Raw genomic sequence first — 24352 nt, forward strand, 5'->3', positions numbered from 1 at the left:
CTCCATCTCACTCATTCCTTGGCCCTCTGTAATCAATCTCTGCTACCATAGCAACTACTTTGGCACATAACAACAGCCATCTCACATTTTGCAATTTCAGTGGATTCTTTCTTATTTCATCATGTTTTACTTTGATGTGGCATTTGACAGTGTTGATTATATCTTTCTCTAAAATCTTTCTTGTTCCTTGTCTTCTCTGATACTACACTACACTACACTCTCCTGCTTCAATTCCACATTGTTTAACACCTTTTCTTTCAAGCTTCTTTCAAGACCTCGTACTGCTGCCTATCCCTTTCATAAATATGTGCCTTCCCTGCCACCTTGTGTAAATGCCCTGGGAAATCTCATTCATCACTTGGCTTTGATGCTACCAGGAAGTGGATTACTGTGAACCATACATCTACTCTCTTCTGAATCTTACTGGTGAGTATTCAATTTCCTTTTAAACATTTTACTAGAATATTCCATCACATAAAACTCAACATTTCTCTGACTGAAGCTATCATTCTCTCCCAAACTCATTCTTCCTTTGCATTCCCAAGCTTGATTAAGAAGACCACCAAGGCAGGGATTGTGGCTCAGCGATAGAGCACTCGCCTAGCACGGGCGGGACCCAGGTTCGATCCTCAGCACCACATAAAAATAAAGGCATTGTGTTGTGTCCATCTACACCTAAAAATAAGAATTAAAAAAGAATATTAACATTAACAACACTATTATAATTAATTCTTAAAAAAAGAAGACCATCAGCCATCCAGTCACCCAAACCAGAATCCATGCAGTCATCTTTGACTCTTCATCATTCTCCCTTGCAGCATCCTCAAGGATGCTGCCCAGTTCTGCTACCTTAATAGCTCTCATAAACCTCCCCTCTACATCCTTCTACATCCCTCTACTCAAGAACAAAATCATGGCTTACCTGAATGAGTGCAGTCTTCTTTTAGTTGGTCTCTTGGCTTTCAAACTAGCTGCCACCACCCTCCAATCTGTCTTTCTCTCTGCTTTCAGAGTAATATGTACGAGGCACAAAGCTGGGTATGTTTGTTATAGCTTAAAACTATTCAGTAGATTTTCTTTGTGGGATAAATTGTGAGCACCTGTGTGGGAGCCACCAAGTCATGTAACCAGCGTTTTCCTCTCCTGATGGGTTTGAGGCACTATCAGTCATCCCCAATGATGTGGCTACTTTTAAGTGGCTGTAGATGGTAGCCCCCATCTTGAGAGTAGTAAAAATGCAGCCAAATGTGTCTTCATGCATGGGCGTGCCTTCCTACATCCCCAGGGATCGAGTTATTACCTTACCTGTCCTTATAACCCTGCCCCTCTTGACCTTTTTTGGATGGAAATTTTTAAGAACCAGAGTCCCCACAATAAAAGACCACTCCAAAACAACCTAGCGCTCTCTCGCCAGCCTCTGTGATATTCCCTGCTCTCCCATTTGAGGAGCTTGAGGCTGAGGGCAGAGGAGCTGTCCCAGGGCTTGAATTTAAAGGTAAATTGTGTGTCTGTGTTTTATTTGATACCTTAGGAAATTCACTCAAGCAACCTCTAGTTTAGCTGCCTGCACTGCGGGCTGTACACCTGGGTGTGCATTATGCAACCCTCCACAACACATGTGCCTACGTGTACCACCATGCACACTTTTATCTTCAGATATATTCTTCCAGGTATACTGGGTTTCAACCTACCACTTGTGTTTCCTGGAATCTAATGGATTATTTCCAGCATGGAAGGTTTTCTTTTGTTGCCTAGAATTGCTTCTCTCACCTTAATTACCTGGCAAATCATTACCTATCTTTCAAGATTTGGCTCAAGGACCATCTACTTGGCTCTCCCACCACTGGTTAGAATTAACCTCTCTATCCTGAGCCCAGATCTCTGTTGTAGCACTTTCAATGCTTGATTGCCATTGTTTTGGTATGTTTTTATTGTGATCACTGTGGACAGAAGCCAGGACTGATTCCTCTTGCTATTCCCATCACAGTGTCTTGCAGGCAGAAATTGTCAATATCTTCTGTCAGCTGTTTTGAAATAATGTCATAAAATAAAACTCATCATGTTTGATAAAAAAAAAACTCAGTTTTAACAAGTGTATATAACTGTATACCATCACCATAGTTATGATATAGAATATTTCCATCATCAAAAAAAGTTCCCTGGGCTGGGGATGTGGCTCAAGCAGTAGCACGCTTACCTGGCATGCGTGCAACCCGGGTTCGATCCTCAGCACCACATACAAACAAAGATGTTATGTTCGCCGAAAACGAAAAAAAAAAAAAATTAAAAATTCTCTCTCTCTCTCTCTCTTTAAAAAAAAAAAAAAGTTCCCTTAGGACCCTCTGCGTTTAATTCCCTCTTCTTACCCTGCCCCCTAACCCTTTGTAAATTCTGATTTACTTTCTATCAGTGCAGTTTGCCTTTTGTGGAATTTCATATACATGAAATCAAATAGTAGAGAGCCTTGGTGTCTGGCTTTTCACTATATTAGCATAACAATTTGGCAATTCATCCACACTGAAGCATAAACCTCCAGTTCATTCCTTTTTCTAAATCATATTCCATTATTTATCTTTTCACTACTTGATTAGAATTTGTGTCTAGTTTGGGACTGTTATGAACAGAACTAAGAAAGTTTGCAAGTAAATCATTATGGACATGTGGTAGAAGTGGAATTCCTGGGGCATATGGGAAGTGCCCATCGAATTTTCTAAGAAATGAGCCCAACTTTTTCCAGTTGACCATAGCATTTTTCATTCTGACCATCAATGCACAGGAAATTCAGATTCCATTACTTGTCAGTCACTTTAATCTTAGCTATTCCAGTAGATGTGCAATGGTATGTGACTAACGATGGTGAACATCTTTTCACGTATGCATTTGCTGTACATATTTCTTTGTTGGTAAAGTATATTTTTAGTCTTTTGCTCATTTTTTAAAAGTTGAGTTTTTATATTGAATTGTAAGCATTCATTATATAATACAAATAAAATTCCTTTGTCAGATATGTGTTTTGTAAATACTTTCTCATAGTCCATGGCTTACATTTTGATATTTTAGCACTATTTGGGAAGAACAGAAGTTTTTAATTTTGGTAAAATCTAATTTATTACTTTTTGTACTTTGTATGCCACTTAATAAGTTATTTCTTAACCCAAGGTCTTACCCTAAGATTGTTCTGTTTTCTTCTAGTAGTTCTATAGTTACAGCTCTTTTATTTATGTCTTTGTTCCATTTGTTGAAAAAATTCTTTTGCCATTGAATTGCCTTAGCAACTTTGTCAAAAATCGATTGGTCATATGTATATGAACTGATTTTTAGATCTACTATTCTATTTTACTGAACCATATCTTATCTTTGCACTGATACCACACTATCTTGAGCACTCTTGCTTTGCAATCAGGAAATATATTTCAAGTTTTTACAGCCTTTTTAGAACTATTCTGCTATTCTAGGTCCTTTGAGTTTTCATGTAAATTATAGAATCATCTTGTTAATTTCTATAAAAAAGCTTCTGGGATTTTAATTGGGTTTGGTGTTACTTTTAATCTATAGATTAATTTGTAAATAATTGATATCATTTTTTAAATATGGAAATTCTTTTTACATATAAAGTACTTAAGTCCATTCAATTTGCATAGAATTTTATATTTTACAGAACAAACTCACATATGTTATCTCATTAGATCCACCTAACCACACTATATGGTAGAAGAGAAATGCCAGCCTCACGTTGCAAATCAGAAGTCTAATAAGACTTCACTTAGGTCAACTAGTAAGTATATGGTGGTGCCACTTGGCTTGGCTTTTCCTTTCACTTCAGTAATTTTGATGCTTCGTCCTGTAAAAAATTGATCTGATGTATCTAAACCGTTGGCAGTAGGCCACAGCAAAAAAGACCTGCGAATGCAGAAAACTCAATCCTTCAGACTTGCTGCCTTTACTTGGGTGAAGAGGAACCTGGAAACCCAGCTCTGAGATTTCCCTGCTCAGTAGCTCCAAGTTTCTTGTGCCAACCACCATTCCCTGCCCTAATCCCAGCTCTCTGGGAGGCTGAGGCAGGCAGATCACAAGTACAAGACCAGCCAGGGCAACTTAGCCAGCTCCTGTCTAGAGTCAAACAAATAACTAACTAACTAACAATAACAACAATAATCCACAGATGCCTAAGCCTCCTCCCCCAACAAGAATTTGATTCAATTGTTTGGGGCACCAGGATTTTATAAAAGTTTCCCAAGTGACCCCAATACCCTGCCAGGTTTGAAACCTATGATTCCAAGTTTCTAGGGACAGTCAGTAAGAACAGTCAGAGGAGAGATTTCTGAGAGCTGAGCAGAGAGGGAACTGCCTCTAGGTCAGAGATCCCTTGAATAGCAGAGGGGAAGAAAGATGAGAGAACTAGATGAAAGGTCTTGTCAAATTCATGAAATCAGGAGGAGATGCTAAAAATTTCACAACTCTTTTCTCTGGGGACTGATCCCAAGCCCTTTCAAAATATCATTACCCTCACTGAAGAATAAGAAATTCAGGTCTCACAGAATCAGATAAATTCATAATAGGAAACAATAAGAGATTAGGTTGTTCAATTTTCTTATGTCAGAGATAAGAAAACTGAGGTCATAGGGATTAATGACTGGTTAACACTGTGCAGTGAGGGTATGAAACTCAGGGCTGCTGGGTCCTTGGAAGGGTTCTTTCCACCTTTCTGTGGGTCTAACCATCTGCTTACTTTATTCTTTAAAGTAAAGCCACCTGGGATACAGGAGCCAATTTTCCAGTTTATGGGTCATTCAGGCCACAGCCTCCCAAGTCTTGCTGCAGCAGAAGCATCCCCCCAAATTAAAAAGACAGATCCTGGGCTCACCTGAAAACCTAAATCATTGGGGTGGAGACTAGGAATGATTCCTCCAGTTCACTTTGCTTTCCTCTTTCACTCTGATACTTGATCTCTGGCCTGTTTTGTTTTATTAAGTGTTTGGGACCTGCAGGGTCTGGAGAGGGCTGATACTGGAATCCATGGCAATTCCTAACTGGGTGAACATCTGTGACTTTTGTTTGTGGAAAATCCACGCCTACCTGCAGAATTAGCAGGAAACAATACTAGATCTCCAGACCTATGAAACCAAGGATTTTTCTTACTTCCAAAAGATATGATGAAAATTTAAAATAGCAACTGCAAAGAAAAAGCCACAAAAAAACAGATACTAGACCCAAGCTTTACAAAATGACCAGAAAAACAGAATTGATCCCAGCTTGAGTGATCTGCAAAATGCTGAGGGTGTTCAGATACCGCATCTGGACTGGGCTGGATCCCTGCGCGCCTTATGCCTCAATCCCTGCAGAGCCCCGCCTTAGTCTCCCACCCCAGAAGCCTGCAGGCCTTTTTCTGTTCGGAGCACCCACCCTGAGACAGGTTGTGGAGGGCTGGGACAGCACCAGGACTGTGACCTCAGCCTCTGCAGTTTACTGGGCATCCTAGGCGCTGTGCGGGGTTTCCAGACCACACTCAGGGATCCTGATCTTCAAAAGCAATCGCTTTAGATGATTCAGCGGGATGGCACCAGTGCTGCATCCAGCAGCGCCCAGTACAGAGCACATGTTCGGGACATATTGGTCACTATTACTGTGTATGGGGAGTAAGGGCAAGGGTCAGAGCTCTGGCCTTTCTTAGCCCCAAACCAGCCCTCCCATGTGGAGCCATGGGCTCTCTGCTTCCAGAGAGAAGCCATGGGCTCTCTGCTTCCCTGAGCTCCTCTGTACTCCACCCACCTACCCCCATGTGGGGGCCTCACCAAACGTTTGGCCTTCCTTCTTTCATTAGTGGCCCTCAGCTCTTTTTTTTTTTTTTTTAAAGAGAGAGAAAGAGAGAGAATTTTTTAATATTTATTTTTTTTTAGTTATCGGCAGATACAACATCTTTGTTTGTATGTGGTGCTGAGGATGGAACCCGGGTCGCACGCATGCCAGGCAAGCACGCTACCACTTGAGCCACATCCCCAGCCCCCCTTAGCTCTTCTTTACACTGAATAATCTGGCTTGGTGTTTAAACCCACCAATGCCGGGGCCAACCACCTTGCTTCCTGAACTTTCTAAGAGGCATCTGGGTTAAACCTACAATTTCTGGTAATTATGGGGAGGGCAGGGAGATGATGTGCCCTCAGCCTCTGGCCTCTGGGTTCTTGCATCCATGCAGAGAAATGAAACTTCTCCCATATTCTCATTCATATTCATATTCTTTCTTTCTCTTTCTCCCCCCCCCCCACCTCACACAAACACACATACACACACCCCACATCTGGGTCCTTAGGAACCCAGAGAAGAAATTTGATTCCCTCAATGCAACTAGAAACTTGAGTATTGTAGCTCTTCTCTGGTTTTTGCCTCTTCCCCGATCAGGGTCACCTCCCTGGCCCATTGCTCAGCCACTTACTGGCTTACTGGCACTTGTCTTTGGTTCAGTTCCCCCCAACCATTTCTGAAGTCAAATATGACTCTTTCTCAGCCCTGAGAGGAGCACTAGAGCCAGCTTCTAAGGTAAACATTCACCTGGGTTCTCTTCTGGGGATTTTTAGGAGGCTCTTCCTGGGTCTCTCCTATGCTGGGTTTCCTGTTGGACTCTGGCAGCAGCTGAGAGAAGCCTACTCTAACTAATTTGTGTTGCTACCAAGTAATACAGCAGCTAAGTTACTGTGCACCCAGCTCCAAGGAGCCCCTTTGCCCCTGGTAGTACCAGGTCTGCTGAGCTGAGCCCTGAGATGGGCCAGTCCTAGCTCTTGGCCATCATCATGATGTCTTTGGAGCTTGCCCTTGGAAATGACTGGCTAAGAGCCTCAGGGTTTGAATGTCATAGAAGAAAGAAATGATATCCTCTGAACACTGGGTTTGCACCTTCTACAGCATCCTCGTATGCTTTTGTCCCTCCATCTCAGGAAAAAGCAGCCTTGACTACTGCAACAGACTCAGTCTGTAAGGGAGATAGGCAAGCATATAAACAATGTCAATCCAGCATGTTGGTCCTGTAGCTAATGGGCTGCTGTCCTTCAAGGTGTGGTGGGGCAGAATGATTGGTGTCAAAGAAGTGGAGTAGCTTAAAGTTTATTTTAAGACAAAGAATGGATTGAGGGTATGGTATACAGTCTTCATGCCTTGATATGTGCCAACAGTTCACCCTCCTCAGTGTGTTAGCTTTCCATCACTATAACAAAACACCTGAGATAATTGCCATATAAAGAAGAAAGATTGATTTTGGCTCACAGTTTAATAGGTTCTAGTCCATAATTCGTGCTTTATTTTGGGCTGATGGTAAGGCAGCCCATCATAGTGGGAGCATAACTACTTACATCACAAGCCAAGGGGCAAAGAGAAAGAGAAAGAGACTGGGGTCCCACAATCCCCTTTGAGGCACACCTCAGATGACCTAAGGGTCTCCCCCTAGACCCCACCACCTAAAGCTTCCACCATTCTGCAGTAGTGCTACTCTAGGGACCAAACCTTTAACACATGTGCTTTTAAGGGGCATTCAAGTTCTAAACTGTAGCGCTCAGGCCCGCACTGTCCATCCCATGTGTTACTTCCATGGGCCTGTGCAAGCTGGCCTCCACGTCTTATGCCATGTGGCAAAGGGCCCATTAGTGCATATGGAACAAGGCACCACCCCAACCACACCAGCTTGATACATTCTCTCCCAGCATGGAAGAATGTACCTCCTTGAAGTTGCTCATACCTGACTGCTCTGGGTCATGGCTTCTGCGGCCCCTCATTGATTTCCCCAGAACAGTGTGGCTCTTCCATCACTTTGGCCCCAGATCATTTGCCATTTTCCTGAACATGTGCTATGATATTTTCTTAAAATGCTGAGAGATCACTCTCTAGAACCTCTATCTGAGGCTCTGTCTTTGAAAGAGGGTATATAAGTTTACGAATGTACTAACAGTGTGAATGGTGCCCGTTCCTGAGCCTTACCTCTACTTCTGATCCGTCCCACTGATTTAATGTCCATAATGCTTTTTTGTTGTTATTATTATGGTTGTATATGCACATGAAACCTACAATTGTAGGCATTTTAAGTGTATTGTTCAGGGGCATCAAGTATATTCACCTTACTTTATGATCCTCAACACCACTATCTAGAACCTTTCAACACCCCACAGACTTTTCCATTAAACCATAACTGTTATAGCAACTACCATTCTACTTACTGTCTCTGCAAATTTCACTTAGAAAACACATTTTCATAATTAAAAATATGCTAGTCATAAATTAGTACAATTGGTGTGGAGAACTGAAGATTGAACCTAGGGGCACTCTACCACTGAGTTATATCCCCAGACCTTTTTAAAATTAGTTTTCTATTTTGAGAGACAAGGTCTTGTTGTTTCCATGGCTAATCTTGAACTTGCAATCCTCCTGCTTCAGTCTCCTGAATAGCTGGGATTACAGGTGTATGCCTCTGTACATGGCTCCTAATTTCATAGAAATGCTACTGATTTTTGCAAGTTGATTTTGTGCCCTCCAACTTAATTCATTTACTAATTCAAACAGTTGTTTTTTTGTTTTGTTTTGCTTTTATGGAGTCTTCAGTAATTTCTAAATATAAGATCAGAGATAATACAGCTTCATTTTAAATTTAGATATCTTTAATTTTTTTCTCTTGCCTAATTTGTCAGGCTAGGATTCCTAGTGCTATGGTGAAAAGAAGTGGTGAGACTGGACATCCTTGTCATGTCCCTGATCTTAGAGGGAAAACATTCAAATTTTCACAGTTGAATATGATCTTAGCTCTGGGCTTGTCATATATGGCCTTTATGGGCTGAGCTACATTTCCTTTATATCTAAATTGTTGAGAGGTTTTCTTTTTAATCATAAGACATTGAATTTTGTTGAATATCTTTTCATCATCTGTTGATATAATCAGATAGTTTTTGACTTTCATTCTCTTACTGTGGTGTATCACATATATTGATTTGCGTATGTTAAACCATACTTGCATGCCAATGATAAATTCCACCTAATCATGGTAAATGAACTTTTTAATAGGCTGTTGAATTTGGTTTGCCAGTATTTCATTGAGGATTGTTGCAACTATGTGAATCAGGGATATCAGCCTGCAATTTCCTTTTCTTTTGGTATCCTTGTCTAGTTTGCTTTACAAAATGATTTTTGTCATTTTCCCCTTTATTTGACTTCTTTAGAAAAGTTTGAGGAGGATTGGTTTTTTCTCTTAAGTATCTATTAGAATTCAGCAATGAAGTCATCAGGCCCTGGGCTTTTCTTTGATGGGTGACTTTTTTATAACTATTTCAATCTGCATGCTCATTATTGGTCTGTTCAGATTTTCTATTTCTTCATTATTTTGTCTTGGCAGGTTGTAACTAGGAATTTCTCTGTTCTAGTTTATCCAATTTGTTAGTGTATAAATCATAGTAGTCTCTTAGGACTTTTTTGTATCATGTGGTATTGATTGTAAAGTATCTTTTTTTTACTTTTTATTTTGAGTCTTCTCTTTCTTCTTAGTGTAGCTAAAGATGTGTTGATTTTGTTTATCTTTCCAAAAAACCTACTCTTGTTTCCACTGATATTTTCTATTGTTTTTCTGGACTATATTTCATGTATTTCTGCTCTCATCTTTATTATTTTCTTTCTTCTACCTACTTTAGGCTTTTTTGCTCCTTATTTTTCTAGTTCTTTAAGGTGTGATATTAGGTTATTTAGAATCTTTTTTAATGTAGGCATTTATTGCTATAAATTTTCCTCTTAAAATTGCTTTTCCTGTGTCCCATAAGTTTTGATATGCTGTGTTTTCATTTTTTATTTGTGTTGAAATACTTTTAATTTCCCTTTAATTTCTTCTTTGAAGAAATGCTTGTGAGCATGTTGTTTAACTTCCACATATTTGTGAATTTTCCAAAATTATTGTTATACTATTGTGGCTTGAAAAGATACTTGATATGATTTAATCTTCTTAAGTTTATTAAGACTTATTTTGTGGCCTAACATATGAACTATTCGAGAGAATGTGTACTTTACACTGTTGCTATTATTGGATGGATTCTGGATTTATTTGTAAGGTCCATTTTGTCCAAAAGGCAGTTCATGTCTAAAGCTTCTTATTGATTTTTTTTTTTGTCTTGATGAACTGTTTATTGTTGAAAGTGGGTCATTAAAGTTCTCTAATTTTTTTTTTTAATGAACCCAGGGCCTCACACAAGCTAGGTAAGCTGTCTACCACTCAGCTACATCTGAAATCTGAAATCTCCTTATTTTACAGTATTTCTGTCCCTTATCTTGTTAAATCTTGGGGAGTTCATCAGTGGGTATAGCAAATGCCTCTAGTATCAGGGTGGGGGTCTAGCTCTTTATGGCAGCTGAGCTAGAGCCTGGAGCATGATAATGCATAGTGAGAGCTTTCTCCAGGCCCAAAGTGTAAACCACCTTCCTATATGATGACTCCTGTGTCCAAACTGTGAGCAGACCCAGTGTAGCCATAAAGTCTGGGTGCAGGCATTTGTGGGTTGGACACACTTTCAGGTTGGAAATTGTGAGGAGTGATTCCTTCCCCAAAACAGTTCAACAATGACCATTTCTTGGGAAGAGAAAGGCTATGGAGCTACATTTCCCTTTTTGAATAGTATGGTGACCTCAGGGGCAAAAGATGTGAGTGTACTCCACAAAAGAGGCCACTGGGAGCGACAGTGGTTCTTACCATGTGGTTGATACCAATAGCCTCCACCATTATTTTTTCCTAGCTGTCTCCTAGTGTCTCTGCTAATTTAATTAGTAACCCTTTTATACAGCTATTCTCCATTTTGTGTTCTGTTGTATTACTGCAGATTCTTTAATGGGCCCCTAAAACCTCTCTGGATTATTTTGGCTGATAGAAGAATGAAGGTTGACTTCTCTTACTGTGCCATTTTGGATTTCTACACCCAGAAGCTCTGAGTACAATTTTTGTGTGTGTGTGTGGTGCTGGGGTTCAAACCCAGGGCTTTGTGCATGCAAGGCAAGCACTCTACCAACTGAGCTATATCCCCAGCCCACTAAGTACAATTTTTAAATTCAGTATATTTCTTTTTGTGCAGGGAGAATACCATTATGATTAATTGGGGTTAAAATTTCATGTTCCCTATAAAAAATGATTGCAAAAATTCATATATCAAATCTGAAGAGCTATATAAAATCAAGCAGTGGATTGGGTTTGGTCCTCAGGTATAGTTTGCCAGACCTTGTACCAGGTGCTCAATAACAAACTGGTGAATGAATGGAATCAATTCTAGTCTCACCTACTCCTTGGTGACAATTTCAGCATAGAAATAGGCTTGGATTGAAAACAAACTGCTCTCATGGAAATGGCCCATCAGTTTTACAGCAGCTTCTCCCATATCTGCCTCTTTTTACTTCAAGGACATACTCAGAGAGTGAAGCTTGGTTGGCCTTCAAGTGGAGTTAGGGAATCCTAGAGCATGATTCTGCATGAATTATTCTTCAGGGAGTCTTTGTGTACTGCTTAGAGTTCTCACTCTTTACTTCCAAACACAGCAAAAACAAACAAACAAAGCAAACACAGCACTTAAGTACAACTGTGTTAAAGATGGTGCCAAACAGGGCCAAATAGAGACAGAGAATAGGATGCTGTTATTATGCCTAACTAACAGATGGCTTATCTCTTCCTTATATTCTCGACAATGATACATCTCAAACTCTCAAGGTGCTTAGAAATTGCTAGAGGCTCTTGTTAAAAGTCAGAGTCAGATTCTGAGGTGGGATAGAGATTCTGCATTTTGAGTGACCTCCAGGTGGTAGGGATGCAGTGGCCTGGGCAGTATGTTTTGAGAAGTATGCCCCCCTCTACCTGGAGGCCCAGACAGTCAGGCCAGGTAGGCACTCTCTGAGGTGAAAAAATGTGATGGCTGTAATTCTTTTTCTTTAATTATCCAATGTATTAAAAAAATAAAGGAATGCCAAAAAGCAGTTACAAAAATATTGATATATTTTGAATGTTCACAGTTTAACAAATTGACTTATCTATCATGCCTGCACAGAATATGATATAATATAATTGTGCCTGTCACAGAATAATTATGACATTTATAAAAGTATATTAATTCCTAAAGCACCATGGGTGTGTGATGTGGGAGTGGGACACAACTTTAAGTTTAAGCAATGGACATCTTTCCCTCTTGTTAATTTTCTCTGGGATTGAATGTATGATATTATTTTAAAATAATGTTGAAAAGTCTGAAATGGAAGTTCTTCATGCATGGGGTAGCCACTCTACCCCTGGCTCTAGTGCACTTGCTTTAAGGAGTAGACCTCAGAGAGCAGGATCCAGCCTAACATGCAGTGTCTGCTGTCCATCTTTGCTTGGGACTGCCTTTTTCCAGATCATTGTCACAAGAAATTTCTAATTCCCCCAGGAACCCTACTCTGTTTCATCCACAGAGGCTAAGGTGACCCTGTGGTCTCAACTAGACATTACATAAAAGGTAGAGATTAAAGTGGAGCAAATTGGGAAGCGAAGCTGGAGCTGAGGGAGCTGCAGGTATTTCCAGCTGGCCAGGCACTCTTCAGGGGATGGGGTTGGCCCTGGCCTTGTGTAGAACTCTTTCAAGGAATCTCACAAGCTGAATCCAGTTACTCTGAGCCTGGGCATGTTTCTTGAATTGCTACTATTTACTTTGACGTATTATAGAAAGGGCTATCTTTGAATTATAAAAATTTTCATTTTAGGGGAGAAATTACAACAGCATGTCTTACAATAAGAAGTGAATTTTGCATTGGCTATAGTTTAGATGGGAGTCCCCCAAATGTTCATGTGCTGGAAGCATGGTCCCCAGTGTGGTAGTGTGAGGTGGGACCTTTAAGAGGTTAATGGGAGGTTATTAGGTCATTTGACTCTACCCTCACAAATGGATTAATGTTGTCTCATAAGAGTGAGTCAGGTTAGGTAGAAATGGATTAGTTCCCGTGAGAACAGGTTTTTATGAAAAGATTGAGCCTGTCCCTCCCTGGTCTCTTGCTCCCTTGCTCATACACATGCCCTTCTACAAGTGACTGTTTGCCTTTTCTGCCACGTTGTAATATAGCCAAGTGACCCTCACCAGGACATTGGTGCCATTCTCTTAGACCTCCAGAACTGTGAACCCAATAAACCTCCTTTCTTTTTAAGTACCCAGCCACAGGTATTTTTAATGGCAACACAACACAGACCAAGACAGAATACTTAATTATTATTAGACTTGCAACACAGCCTGTCCCCCTACATACCCAATAAATGTGCATGCTTATTCTCACTGCATCCCAGGAACCTGACACCCTGTTTGGTGCACAGTAGGTCTCAGTGAATGAATGAAGTTTTAAGAGCAGTCCTTTAGACTCTTATTTCACAGCTGTGCCTGGAATTGCCTTTTGAGATCCTCAACTCAGGGACTGTGTCCCTTATTCCACTCAGCTTCACATCCTTGATGGCAGGGGAGGAAACTCAGAACCCAGAATGCCAAGATCAACTCTTCTAGTGGTAACTTAACCTAGACATCTGTCTTCCTTCAAACACCTGGTACTGTTACCCCACTTACTGTCTATACTTGTTCCTTATGCAGATAGGAACAAATATAGACAGTAAATGGGGTAACCAATCCTTAGTGGATGCCAAAGCCCCAGGCTCTACAACCCCAAGAGCCAGGGCTGTGAACACTCACACTCTCCTAGGTCTCTCTTTTCCAGGTCACTACAGGCATTGTTCCTGGTGACCATCTTCTGTGGCCAGGATGATGACAGCTGCCTCAGGTGTTCCCCTTTGGAAGTATTCTGAATCCTTTCTTTCCTGTCTATCCAATTTCCAGGGCAGGCTGAGCAAGTTCCTTAGAGAATAGGTTGGCATCACATCAAACCCTTTCAGCATTTAAAACCATTTTCTCCCAGGCTACAGCTCAATGGAGGCTCACCTGGCTGTGTGATTACCCTTTAGCCTCCGCTTCCTCCTGTCCCTGGGGCTGGAGAATAAATCAAGTGCTTCCTGGGGGACTGAGAAAGTGTGTTCTGTTTAAGGATAAGAGCATCATTTAGACATAATGAAAGATGCAGAAGAGACATTTGGCTTGGACTAAGACAAACCATTTCTAAACCAGTCATTGCTGTCTGAATGTGGTAGAATCTCTTTCCACCACAGGGACAAAGCTGGGATTGTGCAGCTCTTAAATAAATAAATGAGCTCAGAAATGAGTGTAAGAGGGCTTTCGAATAGCGAGTATGCTTGGAATGCACCACCAAGAAATAAATGTTACCTCTGTTTCCATGTAGAGTGGGAGACTTTCATAAACTCTCGGGAGCCTGAAATAAACACAGAATTTAAAATAAGAAATAAAAATCACAAAAACAAAGGCATGTGAGCACATTTCTAATTGTCTAAAAGTCAATCTATTGATGTAATTTAATTTCCAACTGGTATATGATACATATCAATTAAGATTTCATTAAAGAATATTATCCCAGAGAAAAGAAACACAGCTGCAAATAATTAGTAAGCAGAGGAGGAAGTGATGGGTGAAGGATCCCAAGCCCAGCTTGCCCAGTGCTTTCTGTTGCAAATAACCAAAAGTCAATCAAAATGGCTCAAAGTGTAAGGACTTTTACTTGCTTGTATAGCTTGAAAATCCAGAAGTGGGACAGGCTTCTAGAGTATGGATCCATGCCAAAACCCCTAGTTTCCTGTGGTCTCTCTGTACCTCCACCCTCAAAATCAGTTTTATCCCAAAACTGCCACTCTCAGTTCCTCCTCCCTCATTCCTTTATTGACTTGATGGAAAACACAATTTTGCTAATTTGCCTGTGGATGTGAAGGTGCACTCTCCGAGGCAGGTGGGCTTAATCTGAATCTTGGCTCTGCCTGAGAGATGTGCATCTTTGTCATCATGTGAAACTCTTAAGCACCAGGTTCCTCATCTGGAAAATGAAAATAATTGTAATAGCCTGAATCCTAGGATTGTTGTCAGTGTTAAATGAGAGTGTGAGATGGTGGCTGGCATACAGTAGTCACTTGATAAATGCAAGGGTTCATTCTTGGTCTTCATGTAACTTACAGAAGTGTGCACAGTGTTAGACACCGTGCTAGGTGAAGGAGATGAGAGTTATTGGGAATACAGACAAGGAACTAGGCTGTTAGGACACCATGTAGTAGTATCCCACCCTTCATATCCTGTAAGACTAGACATGGGATTGGCATCTGGTAGACAACAGAGATAAGCAGGAGAAATGGGGAAGAAGGCAACACTGGCCTCCAGCATCACTTGGGGGTCTTAGACTCCTTTATTCAAAGCACAGATTTGGTCTGATGTTTAATTTCAATTAAAATACCCTAAGTATCTTAGTATAATGGGAAAAAAAGTGGTCAACTTCTTTGAGAACCTGTGTGGTGTACTGCTGAATAAGAAGAGAGGTGTGGGGGAAGTTATTTTCCTTGTTATTTAATTCTGGATGAAGTAAGTGTAAATAGTTCACTGTGCTTAGAAATTTTCAATGCTTTGAGTAGATGTCAAAAATTGAAATGGCTAAGGAACTTCCTCTGGGAAGAGAAAAAGCAATGGAAATCTATTTTAAAAAATCACAAAGTTAAGATAGTCCTTTCCTTATTGCCTGTCATTCTTCCTCTTATGTTCTGCTCACTTTGGGAGGCAGCCAATGAGAATCCGTAGCTTTAAGCATCATCTTTCTAAATCAATCCATTTAACAAATTTGATTTTACCATTTTCTGCCAGCCACTGTGCCTGGTGCCATTGGGGCATATATAAGGTAAGAAGGTCACAGAGTAGTGAGTAGATAACAGCAGGAGAAACGGGGAATTGTGGATCCCACCGAGACCCTTTAAAAGGCTCAACTAACCCACAAAGATAGATATTGGAACTCTGTAAAGACACCTGTTTTAGCTGCAGATTTTACCTCGCAGACCCCTATTTGTATCAGAACCTACCACCCTTCCTGCCTCAGAAGGGAAAATCTGAGACACCAACAGAAGAGAACTGATTTGCCCCAACTGTGCCCCAAGAGACCAACTCAGGTCAGAACACAGTTCTAGGATCCCTCCTCAGAACATTTCCCTCCTGTCGGGGGCTAACAGCCCATTTCCATCTGAATAAATCATCATTTAGTATAAAATACCATGAAAGAAATCAAGTTACAAAGGAAAAACTGTCAGGCATTTTTTCAAGTTGGTTTGGCAGTTACTGGTTGAAAAAGACTATTATAAACATGGTGGCTCTAGATATACTTGCCCTTAAAAATGGGAAAAGAAAACAAACAAGCCCCGAGGAAATACAATCTGTTAAATTCATCTTTTAAAAGTTTTCTTTAATGGTCTTCTGCTTAGCGCACAGGACATTTTCTTGCTTAGAAAAATGAATATCTAATGTGGGGGAGGAACTGAGTAGCAGGGCCAATGAAGCTCTGATTAATGTCAATGCTGGGCCACCAGCCCTGGCAGGGACTTTCTGGCTCATAGAGAAAGGACTGCCTTGGAAAGGAAAGCAGGGATGTTCTTTAGGGATAGGAATGTGTTGGGAGAAATTCCTTTTAAGCCAGGGTATGAAGAAGTTACTGGACCTCCCCATTGCAGCAGTTTCAAAGGCAGTGAGCTCCAATTTCCCTCAGAACCAGTGGTGTCATTTGCCAACAAGAGCAGCTGTTTTGCTGTCAAAAAAGAAAAGAAGAGGAAAAAAAACCCACTGACTTAAAGAAGGCAGTGGATATTTTTACTGTGCAAAGGATAATTTCAACACATCTGGGCAAGATCTTAAACTTACCAACTGCATAATCTAAGACTTTCATGCTTCCTAGGGATGTTTTATTGAATTGCTTCCAAGTTTTATCACTTTATTTCCAATTTGTAGCCCTGGGAACAGAACAAAAATGATTTTGTGAATCATGGGAAATGATTCAAGCTGGGTACAATTTGATATTAACTGAAGGTACTCAGGAGCCACAAAGGAACTGAGCACTTTTTCCTAGATTCTGAAATGGGATCTGAAGTGGCAAATGGTTATTTTTTCCTCTTAATTTAATAAAATGACAGAACAAGTTAAGTTATTAAAGATCTGACACCCCACTAGGATTCTGAACTACTGGGTAAATTGAATTACTTTTTCCAAATAATACAGAAGGGGAAAATGAAAGCATGCAAGTTATGGTGCCTAAGAATAAATGGAGAAAACATGTTTAGTTTTATGAAGAAATCAAATCTGTGAGACTTTTTTTTTTTTAAAGAACGAATTAGGATTAAAGAGAAAAAGAACATTTCTTTATAATATGCCTTGTAAATGGCCTTCCTGGTATGTGTGGCTTAGGAAATACCTGCAATCTATGTGGTCACATCATTATGAAAAGAATGACACTGCCTTTGAAAAATGCATGTATGCCACATGTGAAAACATGAAAAAAAATGAGCATTCTCATTTAGCCCAAACCCGTGTTAATGAATAGCACAATGTTTTAATGTATAATGTGTGTTCTTGTGGCATATTCTTAGAATTGTTGGCCTGGTTTTATACAGTTGCTCCGAAGTGTGAGGGCGGGGGTACTGGTTTCAGCACCTACTCACCATACCAAAATCTGCAAATGCTCCAGTCCCTTATATAAAAATGGCGTAGTATTTTCATAGAACATACATACATCCTTCTATAAACTGTCATCTCTAGGTGACTTATAATAATGTAATGCTATGTAAATAGTTGTTATACTATATTGTTTAGGGAATAATGATGAGCAGAAATGTCTGTACATGCTCAGCACAGAAGCAACTTAAAAAAACAAATTAAGTGGATTCAATCTGTGGCTATGAAACCCACAGATAGGGAGGGCTGATTGTATTTTGTTCTGAATTAATTTCTACCTCCCACCAGGGAAAAATACTTGGAAATACATTCAAGTGTGCATATGGCATTACATGCTTAAGAAGAAAATGATGGTGGAAGTTACTGCTTCAATATAAAGTAAGTTTTTCTCTAAATATTGTCACTCAAAATGTTGTTCATAAGCAACATCTTATATAGTTTAGTTGAGGAAGACACAATGGTCTAAAATGAGGTTATCAGATTAAACCAGAAATAAAAATGTCCACTTAACTTTAAATTTCAAATAAACAACATTTTTTTATGAATAGATATGTCCCATGCAACATTTGGAACATTATTATACTAAAAATAATTTTGTCATTTATTGAAAATTTAACTGAACAACTTGTATTTTATCCTATAATCCTAGTCTAAAATGACCTTGAAATATTAGTTTTGGATGCTTACAGAGGTCACCTGATGGAATGGGTATTTAAAAAAAGACAAAGAAATTGAACAGGTTTATTAGATAGTAATTATTTGGGGGGTTTGATGCACCCAATTATAGTTGCTGGATATATTGTAAATAAGCCTTATAAAAAATCACTTAAAAAGCATACAATAAGTGTTTTCCATATGGTGATTGCCAGATGGAAAACAAAAGAAATGACAACTGTTTTCTACAATGTGAATAAATACTTAATCCCTGGGTAAAATTTCCAGTGATGCAACATACATAAAAAGTCAAATACCATATATCAAATACCTTTGATGGCACAAAAATGATTATTTTAGATAATTAAAAAGAAAGTAAAATCACAAAATCATTCATGTCAAAGATGTTTGTAAGAATTTAAATAGAGGCCTGCACCACTACTGCCATTGCTGCTGCCTCTGATTCTGCTGCTGCCAGCCTGAGATTGCCTGGAGGTCTTCTTTCTGAGTGCTGCTGCCACGGAAGAAACCGCTGCCCCGAATGCAAATGAAACCAACACTGCTGCTAACCCCTGAAGATCACCTGCTGCCCCCACAGCTGCAGTTGCAGCTGCCATTGTAGCCATGGCTACTGCCAACCCACTGCCTGCTGCCAACAAACACCGCCACTACTACTGCTACCACCGGGAGACTCCAGGTTTGGTTGCACATGGTTGCACCCATTTTGGGATACCAGCCAGGGCCTGGGGCCTGGGTGCCAGCAGGTTTGCCACCACAAGAGCCTCTGTCTGGGGACTCCAGCTGGGACTTGCAGGTCCAGTGTGGGGGTGCCTGTGGGTTTGGAGGAGCCTAGGGTCTTCTTGCTGAGTATGCTGGTAGCCTTTGACTTGCTGCTATATCTCGGAGATGCTCCTTTGCATGAGAGTATCCCTAGTGCTCTCTCTGCAAGTAGGAGCACATTGAGATCTTGGGACTGCAGCATGGCCGAGACTGAGGTATCTGAAGCCCAGATCAGTGGGATAGAGACTGGGTTTACGAGGGCTGATCTGAGTTTAGTGATCCCAAGAGATGTCAGAGATAAGGCTGAGAAACACTGACAGAGACAGTTCTACTTTCCAGCAAGATTTATTTTATTTTTTGATTCACCAATATCTCTACCATATTTGGAACAGGATGTTTTTTATGCATCAGTGTGTGGAGGACAATGATATATGAATGGTATTTTGCATTTTTGTTGTATTCTTATGTCTTTAATTTTTTCTCTTTGTCCGTATTCTTCCTCTTTCTTGTCTATTTTCTTGGATTTTCTTTCCAAAGTTTCTCCAACCACCAGCCAATCTCTATCAGCTCCTCTTCCACTCTTCCTATGAATTTTTACTTCTAGCCTCTCTCTTCCTCCCTCGTGAATGTTGCATACTATACTACCTCTGTTCTCTCATCCACCATTTGAAATTGTAAATCGTTTTAACAATTATTCTGTTTGTACTATAGATAGTTATTGAACTCATCATTTTGGTTTAATGCAAGAAAGCAGGTGGGAGCTATTAGGTTTAAAACTATATATTCTGTACATTGGGTGCTGTTGATATTGGTCTCACCAGTACAGGGGAAGCACTATAAATCTTCAGGGACACTATAGGTCTACAGGGTAGAATTTATCCTATCATAGATCCATACTTTTACATGGGAAAACACAATACCAACATGAAAAAACAAGGGAATAGAGCACCCCAAATAAACCAAGATGTTTCAACAACAGAAGCCACTGAAAACAGTCAAAGAAATGTCCAAGGAGGAGTTCAGATTGTATACAGTTAAATTGGTATGTGAAGTAAAGGATAGTGTAAGGAGTGAAATCAAAGAAAAAATACAGGAAGTGAAAGACTACTTCAATAAAGAGGTAGAGATTGTGAACAAATAAAAAGCAGAAATCCTCAAAATGAAGAAATCAATAAACAAAATTATAAATTCAATAGAAAGCATCACCAACAAACTAGACCACTTGGAAGAAAGAACCTCAGACAATGAAGACAAAATATATAATCTTGAAAATAGAATTGAACATGCAGAGAAGATGGTAAGAAATAATTCAAGAATTATGGGATAACATGAAAAGACCAAATTTAAGAGTTATCAGAAAAGATGAAGGAGCAGAGATACAAACCAAAGGAAGACACAATCTTTTCAATGATATAATGGTAGAAAATTTTCCAAACATAAAGAATGGAATGGAAAATCAAATACAAGACGCTTACAGGACCCCAAATGTACAAAATTACAGAAGACCCACACCAAGACACATTATGAGAATGACTAACACAGAAAATAAAGATAAAATCTTAAAGGCTGTGAAAGAAAAAAAATAAAATTTAAAAAGAGTTTAAATAGAATCATTTCATATAGGTGAGAGTGGGCAAAGTGATATTTTAAAATAATCTGTTTATTTGATGTTATTTTATATATTTATAACTTAATGGGAAATTATAAGCAGATATTTTAGTATTTTATCTCTACTCCTTAAAATATGAGTGTATGTGTGTGTGTGTTTCTTTTTTGAATCTTATCTTGAATTTCACTGGGAAACCAGAGAATCATATTATATAGTCAGATTGCCTTGTGTTTGAACATATGTCCAAAATATGTGTGTATGAAAAAAATATTTTAACAATTATGAACGTAGTGTCCATAAATTTCAGAAAACTGAATTCTCATACTGTCTTATGAGGATCAAACTCTGATATAACTCAATGATAATAAATCTTGTAAGATGTGTAAGACACCTTAAGGTTTCACCCATCTAACAAATTATTATAAGTACAAATACCACTTCCAGTTAAGAGAATAATGGCACCAACTTTTCCTTTTGTCATAAACAATTAGAAATTTGGACAAAATATATATTAAAAACTGCTTTTCAGACATTAGACCAAAAGCAGCATGGTATTGTAGACCCTAAAAACAAATAAGGTGAGTTTTACTTCTGCATGAGTTTACTGCTTGAAAGCAGTTTGTTGGCTGCAGTGTAAGAAGGACACCAAAATAAAGACCAGTGGTCTTGGTGTGCTGAGCATAAAAAAAAAGATCAGGTGGCTAGAATTTAAGGACCAGTATGGGGGATGAATAAGTTAGGGAGAGAGGGAAAGAGAGAGGATGGCGGGGAGCAACACACTCTGGATACTTAAAAGTTCCCCTCAAGTCTTTGAACACTGATATGAGTACTGATCTATGCATGAGAGAAAGCCTCTTGGAATTTGATGACATAACAATAAAGATATCCAAAGTAAAATATGAAGAAAATAAATATTTAAAATAAAGAAACAGAATACAAATGAGTTGTAGGACAATATAAAAGTGTCTAACACACATAACTAGAGTCCTACAAGGGGGAAGGGACAGAAAAATATTTGGTAAAGTAATGGCCAAAGTTTTTCTAAATATGGTGAAAAGGTTAAGCCAACAGGTCCAGAAAATCCCCCAAAGGTCAAAAGGTATAAATTTATTGAAAAAAAAAATAAGACCACAGGGTCTGGGGTTGTAGTTCAGTGGCAGAGTACTTGCCTAGCATGTATGAGCCACTGGTTCCATCCTCAGCACCACATAAAAAATAAATAAATAAAATAAAGGTATTGTATCCATATACAAAAAAAAAAAAACTATAATCACTGAAAAACAGTGAGAACCAGGAAATCTTGAAAGCATCCAAAAAAAAAAAATAAATAAAAATTTACATTAGGCACAAAAGGAATATAAGAACAACTTTTCAATGAAATTATGCAAGCAGAGATAATGAAAGATATCTTTAAAGTAGAACCACTGACCCATGATAATACCTTTTAAAATTGAAGACAAAACTGAGAATTTTTCAAATAAAAGCTGAGATAATTCATTGTCTACAAATTTACACTATAAGAAAAATTAAAGGAAGTTCTTTGAACAAAAGAAAAATGGATATTAAGATATATAATTTTCAAAAATTTTATCCCCCTTTACGGTTGTCAATTTGCTTTATTGGTATTCTTTGATACAAAAAAGTTCTTAATTTTGATAAAATCTAATTTATCTAATTTCTTTTTTGTTGCCTGTGCTTTGGTGTCATATCCATGAAATTACTGTCAAATTTAATGGCATAAAATTTTTATTTAATGTTTAGTTAATGTTTTCTTCAAAGAGTTTTGTAATTTTAGCTCTGAAGTTCAGGTATTTGTATATGTTGTAAATTAAAAGTCCAATTTCATTATTTTGCCTAGAGACAGCCAGTTTGCCCAGTACCATTTATCAAAAACTGTCCTTGTTCCATTGAATAGTCTTGACTCGCTTCTTAAAAATCAGTGGCTATATTTGTGAGGGTTCATTTCTGGACATTGTATTCTGTTTCACTGAGTTTATGTGTCCGTATGTCAGCACCACTCTACTTCAGTTGCTGTAGCTCAATAGGAAGTTTCAGAGCCAGGGAGTGTAGTCTGACAACTATATTCTTCCTTTTGGGGGATATTTTTCTTTTGCTATTCAGGGCCCCTTGTAATTCTATATGAATTTTTAGACCCACTTTTCCAACTCTGCAAAAAGGCTGTTGGAATTTTGATAGGGACTGCATTGAATCTGTAGGTTGCTTTGGACAGTACTGACATCTTAGCAATGTTGTCTTCTATTCATGAAGCTGGGATTTCTTTCCATTTATTGTAGCAATGTGCTACAGTTTTCTGTGTACAAGTCTCATCTTCTTGGTTAGATTTATTCCTAAGTATTTAATTCTTTTAGGTGCTACTGTAACTGGAATTGTTTCCCTAATTTCCTTTTTTATGGTTTACTGCTGGTGAAAGGAAACACAACTGATTGTTGCATGTTTATTTTGTATCCTGCAACTTTGCTGAATTTGTTTATTACCTCTGAGAGATTTTTTTGTAGATTTTTTGAGATTTTCTACAAATATCATCATGACATTAGCAATTATAAATGGTTTGCCTCTTCCTTTCCAATTTAGACATCTTTTATTTCTTTTTCTTAATAACTCTGACTAGAATTTCTGGTATAATGTTGAAGAGGAGTGGTAAAAGAGGCATCCTTGTATTGTTTCTGATCACAAAGAGAAAGCTTTTAGTTTTTCAACTTTGAGTATGAAGTTAGGGTGGGTTTTGCATAAATACCTTTTATCATGTTGAGGAATTTTCTCATTATTCCTCGTTTTATGAGAATATTGTTTTAATCATGAAAGGGTGTTTCAAATTCCTTTTCTGCATTCATTGAGATGATCATGTTAATTTCCCCTTGATTCAATTAATCTGATGTATTACACTGACTGGTCTTCTTATGTTGAACTACCCTTTAAGGGGAGGAAAGATTGAGTAGGAAAACAGAGGATATTTTGAGGTTATTATTTGATATATAAATGTTTATAATTGTTATATCTTCTTTCTGTATTGTTTTATTAATATACAATGTACTATTCTTTCGTAATGTTTTGAATTTAAGGACTTCACTGCAGATATCAAAATCCAAGCTCAAATTCTCTTCATTTTTTGGTTGGTTCTTGGCATCAAACTCAGGTCTTTGCACATACTAGGCAAGTATTCTACTACAGGGCTTTACCCCCAGCCTCTCAAGTGCCTTATATGAAATAACATGACATCTACACATAACCTATCCACATTCTCCCATATACTTTAAATCTACTCAAGGAGAATTATAATACCTTATAATGCAAAGATTATATAAATAGTTGTTATACTATATAGCCTAGGGAATGACAAGAAAAATAGAGTATACATATTCCATAGAGACACAATCATTGTAGGCCTAACTACATAGTACATAAATCCACACTTGATTGAATTAGTGAATGCAGAACCCACAAATATGGAGGGCTGACTATATTGCTACCCCAACTCTCTTCTGATTACTCATTTCTGGTTTAATGTGTTTAATGGTAAGAGGGACTGACTTGTGACAATTTACTATTAGTTTTCTATAAGCCTGACTATTTTTAGGGCCCTTATTTTCTGCATTACTGCCTTCTTTTGTGTTTAACTAATTTTATGTAGTAAAGTGTTCTGACTCCCTTATTTCCTTTTCTGTACTTTCAATAGATATTTTCCTTGTAGTTA

At 38.7% G+C, this 24352-nt stretch overlaps 1 protein-coding gene across 9 annotated transcripts in view; it reads right to left on the minus strand.

The window, feature by feature from the left end:
- Positions 1-231: 231 nt before the first annotated feature.
- The window catches only part of Cdk8 (cyclin dependent kinase 8), a 162442-nt gene continuing 138321 nt past the window's right edge, over positions 232-24352 (minus strand). The window contains exons 13-17 of one of the 9 annotated variants that reach the window (XR_011707350.1): positions 16791-16879; positions 16591-16677; positions 14280-14325; positions 2198-14019; positions 232-2024 (exon numbers count right to left, since the gene is read on the minus strand). The gene's annotated coding sequence lies outside the window, so the exon portion shown is untranslated. Of the gene's footprint in view, positions 2025-2197; positions 14326-16590; positions 16717-16790; positions 16880-24352 lie in introns of all 9 variants that reach the window. The other 8 variants (XR_011707349.1, XR_011707354.1, XR_011707352.1 and 5 more) reach the window with 8 other exon arrangements.

The sequence above is a fragment of the Marmota flaviventris genome, chromosome 4 (assembly GCF_047511675.1).
Source record: "Marmota flaviventris isolate mMarFla1 chromosome 4, mMarFla1.hap1, whole genome shotgun sequence".
Classification (NCBI taxonomy): domain Eukaryota; kingdom Metazoa; phylum Chordata; class Mammalia; order Rodentia; family Sciuridae; genus Marmota; species Marmota flaviventris.